This window comes from Clytia hemisphaerica, unplaced genomic scaffold, assembly GCF_902728285.1.
Source record: "Clytia hemisphaerica strain Z4C2 unplaced genomic scaffold, Clytia hemisphaerica genome assembly, whole genome shotgun sequence".
NCBI lineage: Eukaryota > Metazoa > Cnidaria > Hydrozoa > Leptothecata > Clytiidae > Clytia > Clytia hemisphaerica.
Window position 1 is genome coordinate 946,788 of NW_027104561.1, and position 5,564 is coordinate 952,351.

Here is a 5,564-nt window from a genome sequence, read left to right on the forward strand (position 1 = left end):
AGAAGGGGAGATTCTAGTGAGGTGGACCTTTTGATGTAAAAATTCTACTGGGGTACGTCAAAATCAGAACATTTTGAGTGGGGTATATTTGGATTCTTCCTTATTTTCAATGGGGTCATTTTCAGCTACAAGATTCCAGTGGGGTCAGTGATTTATCCAGTGGGGTGAAAAATGGGGCATTTTTGGGAATTTTTTTCACTGGGGTGACGAGTGGGGTGGACTCCACTGGGTCACAGAGACAGGGGTGTATCTATACTCTTCTTTCCGACTAATGGTCTATCTTAGCTTCTAGTCACGCTACAATATAAGGTATGTTTGTAAAACCTTATGGCATACTGAAGACGAGAGGGCTCAAGTTAGCCAATTTCTTTCTCACTATCTCTTAAAATAAAAGCTTTTTAGATAATTTAAGCATGGCAAACGATATCCCTTGACCCAATAAGCATAAATATGCTATAATATCAGGGGTTCGTTATAGAACCATATTAACTTTTTATATCATGGGATTAAATTTTCTATTATTGTCCATTAAGCCCTGTGGTATGTGAACTAATTCCATCCTTTTATATATCGTACAAATCAGATTTGGATGTTGGATATATATTAATTGCAGGTAATGCTTGTTCAATGTTCAATTAAAAGTCTCCAGAAGTGAGGAATAAATACGTATAATAATGATTAAAACTAGCAAGTAGCTTTCGCTATGATGCTCCCGATGATAGGCATTTGACAGTGATTGATTGAAATTCAGAAAGGCGAAACGCCGTGTTTATTTTTGTCAGAAATACAGTGATATTGCAAAGTATTCAATTTTTCTCAGCCATAGCTTGCACTAAACATGCCCCCTTTAATAGATACCTTATAAAGCTTGAATTACAAAGCTTTTCATATTTTATAGGCAGGGTCTTGGAATAATCTTCAGGAAATATTTAGAATGACTTTCTTCTCAAAAGCATTTTCTTTGAAACAACAATAACAAAAATAAAAATAACAGACATATCAAAACATGAATTTATAATTTCCGAGACTATAGTTTGACAATGATATAAGTTGTTGTCTATATCGTAATGTAATATTGTTTTGTAAAGAATACAGTGGGTACAGAAGCATTCCAAAACCAAAATGATTCAAAATACAACCAAACAACAGGAACATAACATGAAATATCCTTCAGGAATTTCTCCTACAAAAGGAGTGTTTATGTCAAGTTTGTGTACCGTCAACTGCTCTAAAATGGGATTACTTGAGATAACATGGGACATACTGCTTTCTGGTCAGCTTTTTCTCTCTATCGTCACATCCTCTTCAACAACAAACAGATTTCCATGTTTCTTGGACAGTACAAAAAAGATGATTCTGTGGAGGTTCGGTTAAAATGGTTGCTGTTTTGGTGTCCCTTTGCACAAACATTGCACAGCTCCATTAAAAACGCAGACAATTCATTCCAATTCTTGTTCAACATTTTGAAGTCAAAACTCTCTTGTCATTAAAATGTTATATTAAAATGAAGTTTGATGATTGGTTGAACAACTGCTATCTTTGTGCAAACTCAGCGTATTTGAAGCAGCGATTCAGACCTTGTAAAAACATATAATGTCAATCTGGCTTTAAAGCAGTTGACGGTACATCCAACGTGTAAAACTACTTTAATGGTTAATATGGTATTTGTCATGGTGAATGAAGGAAGGCTGGAAGGCAAAACCATAAAGCTGAAATAGGAATAGAGAAGAAGAAACTGTCAATAGATAATTTGTAATAAATATCCAGGTGATGTCAATCAGACTGTTTGATTACCGTGAAAAAGGGTAATCACTGGAGGGAAACTGGTATCGCCTCCAAATAGTAGAGCTTTCTGGTAATAAAATTGTAAAAATTCAAAAGTCAAAAACATTTAATTTACATTTTAGCTTAGACAAAGTGCAGACCAAGAAAGGTCTGCAGATTGGAGGCAATGTAAAGTTTCCCTCAAATGATGCAAATTACCCTTTTTCACGGGTACCAATCTAATCTAACATTATCAAACAATAGGTGTTAGATTACCGCAACCAAATCGAACAGTCACGAAACTAAAAGATTCTGGTAAAGTTGAATTATGTTCGAACGACCCTGCCGATTCCCCGAACTCCAGGGATTTTCTTGTTGCGTGTCCGAGAATTTTAACATTACTTTTTGAGACTAACCCCGGACTGAACGCGTGGTCTGCGAGGCGTACTTAACAATTGGGCGATCACACATGGGCGTCAATTTCACCATCCCTATTATTCTACCCGCTTTCATGCGAACTTAGTCGACCGTGCGTTAACTTGTGACAACACGTTCACTTATCCAGCCGCGTGGTTCACTTATCTGGCAGCGCAATTTGTTTGTCTGGGGATAGAAATATTTCTTTCGTTCGACAGGGTCGTCTTCGCAAACACCTATAGTTTGATTGTGTTTGATAAAATTTGATAGTACAATTACAAAAATTTGGATCAATTGAATTCAATACACCTTTCCCGTAATTCAAATTTCTCAGAAATGGCCCGGGAAAATGTGCGCTCCACCGTTGTGTATAAAATTGTTTGGGAGGTAAAAAACGCGTTTTTGCCTGCGAGGGGTTAGGGAAAGCTTTCCCACTTAAGTGGGATTTGAGCCTCTAACTTTTGACAGCGATCTTCTTTTGGCAAAATATTTTCAGGGTGGTATAATATCATGAATAGATTGAACATACTAAAATTTGAGGGGATTTTGTTCGACAGAACTTAAGAAAAGCTCAAAAAACCAACTTTCCCTAAGGGAACGCAGGCAAAAACGGGTTTGTTTACCTCCAGAGACCAAACGGTGGAGAGCATCAAAATAATGCGCGCGCATTAGTTTTACGAATTACGGGAAAGGTGTATTGACATCGCCTGGAGATAAACAGAAGGTTCGTTAATGGTGGTATGCTATGTTTTTTCCAAATTCTGATAGTAATTACCCAAAAGTAACCAGTAAAGTAACTGATGCCTGATTATACAACAAGGATACAAAGCAAAAAGAAATTCTTTAAAATAATTTTCAATCATACATCCTATCTGAAACATTACTTTTGATAAAATAGTATTATACTTACTATCAAAGTTGCAGAACAGTATATGGGATTATACCTTCTACTTTCTGAAACCAAATGGTCCCAAGTTGCTTCGTTGCTTTTTGTTGTTGTATTCCAAGCTATGACTTTGGAGCGCTAAAGACGCTAAATTTCTGTTCACGCGGTGTTGTTGTATTCCAAGCTATGACTTTGGAGCGCCAAAAACGCAAAATATCTGTTCGCGCGGTCGAGCTAGCTTAAAAGCTCACCACACGGCAATCTTTTAAGTAAATGCGGTCACTAGGTTACATCGTCCCGTTTTTTTTCTTGAACAATTTTTCGCCAGCTCGATCCCCAGCACGGCCTCGTGAAGCAACATAGGCTCCCTTCGGGAGCAAAAATATATAAAGATTATGTTTTTTCTCGTTGATTATCTCGTGGATATTCTCATGCGAATGCCAATAGATTAATGCACTTTTTCCTCAATTAGGGAACGACTTTTTTAATAAGAACTACCATGAAATACAGATACAGTCTCAGCTGTTCACAATTTATTGATATTTTCAAGTTTAAAGTTCATGAAATGTCAATAAACATGCTTAATTTCTACAAACTGAATGCTTAAAGATTGACTGAATGAGGTTTTCTTAAGTATTTCGGATATCTAAGGAACATGTTTTTCTATACAATATGATCTAAAGCACAATCTAGAAATACGAGGCTAATGTTCTTATGGAAAGTATGTGAAAAGCAACTAAAGTTAGACCATGGAAATCTATATTTAAAAGGGCAAGGACAAACCTTTAGTAACGATTTTCGTCTCTTTCATTTTTCATCTTCGTTTTTCCCATTATTAAATCTTTTTGGCCCAGAGCTTTAGAATACTGGGCCTTTCAAGAGAGTCGTGCTCGTGTGTTACGCTAAGCTATTAGCCGCATTCCGTCATAAAATAAACAAGAGCTGCAAAGATGCGGATAAATATTTCCTTTACAAATGTTAAAATAATAATTGATGTCCTCAAAAGATTTCAAAGTGCTTTAAATCTCAGACAACATCAAGCAACACGAGTCCCTAAGAATTTCAAAATTCCATGTATGTTATTGCCAGTATTTACAGGATTATTCATAAGGTGACTGTAGGTTCAAAGCTACGGATCACGGAATATATCCAAGCTGAACCCGACTGAGAACAACAATGCAGTAATCAAATTGGCTGGAATTTTAAATTTTCGTTAGGTGGACTTTAAATGGATTTTAGTATTACTGTATACTAGCGGTCATCCGGCGTCGCACCGCCAAGTAGAGTGTTGTTGAACACATCAAAAGACCTCGATTATATAATTATTATTTTAAGCGCTGATTTCCAGAAATATTATATAGCCAAAAAGGGCAAATATTTAAAATGGAAGAATGACAAAAAGGAGAATATTTCACAGTAAGAAAATCAAAGAAAATTTTATATATTTTCAAAATGAGATGAAATATTTTGCATTATATTTTCATATATAAGATATTGTAAAAAATGTAAAAATTTAAAGTAACTTTTGGAGTTTTTTGAAATAATGTACGTGCTAAAAAGTAAAAATCTTTCAAAACAGGGAAACAATTTCATATTTTCCGACAGGATGCAAAAAAAAAAATCTCATTTTCATATATGGGAAACATTTCATAATCTGAAAGAATGTCGATAGGAAAAAATTCCCCTAACAGAAGCCATTTTATGATTTCCAAAAGCATGCTGCAAGAGCAAAAAATGTCACATACCTGGAAACAATCAAAATTTCCAAAAAAATGTCAGAAAATAAAATAAATTGTCATGCCAGGAAATCACTTGAGTTTTCTTCATTTTTTGAATGCATGTGGAAGAAAATGTCAAGTTCACGACAAAAGTTTTCCACGTTTTGAATGCACGTGTAAGAAAATCTCCAAATTTATCACAAAAGTTTACACGTTTTAAATGTAAGTACCGTCCAACCCATTGAGTTTCAAGCCGAAGGCTAGAGGTCAATCTCTTTGGTAGGATTTGAAGCCAACAAATCCTACCAAAGTTGCGCGGCCTTGAGCGACCCGCCTGGTTTTTACACAAATGACAGATTGAAACTAAAATTTACCGCTTAATTTCGAAAAATATATCACTCGAAGACAAAGGAATTGCTAGATTCAATCCGTCATCAAAAATACGGCGCATATTTTAAGGCTTCAATTTTTCTTGCCTGAGAAAGGTTAGAGATTGACCTCTAGCCCTTCGGGCTTGAAACTCAATGGTCCAACCTCGATTCCATGGCGAACAGTCAGCGGCCGCGCGGGAAAATATAGTTGCTAGTCTAGATGAGAGGCAAATAGGCCATTTCACGGTCGCAAAGCGTACTAGGTCCAGAGTTTTGAAATTTTTGGAAGATTATTGCGTCTAGCCAACAGAAAGCCGTAATGGAGGCGCAATCAGTCCTGATTACCCATGATCCATTTCGACTGTGAAATGGCCTATAGGAAGCTGACTGTTACGCCCTGGTACAGAC

At 36.3% G+C, this 5,564-nt stretch overlaps 1 long non-coding RNA gene across 1 annotated transcript; it reads right to left on the reverse strand.

Annotated features, from left to right (window-relative positions):
- Positions 1-928: 928 nt before the first annotated feature.
- Positions 929-3,445, reverse strand: LOC136823254 (uncharacterized). Its single transcript, XR_010848997.1, has 2 exons — positions 3,092-3,445; positions 929-1,709 (listed from the first exon to the last, which is right to left on the reverse strand). It is a non-coding gene; the product is annotated as an uncharacterized lncRNA (long non-coding RNA).
- Positions 3,446-5,564: the final 2,119 nt, after the last annotated feature.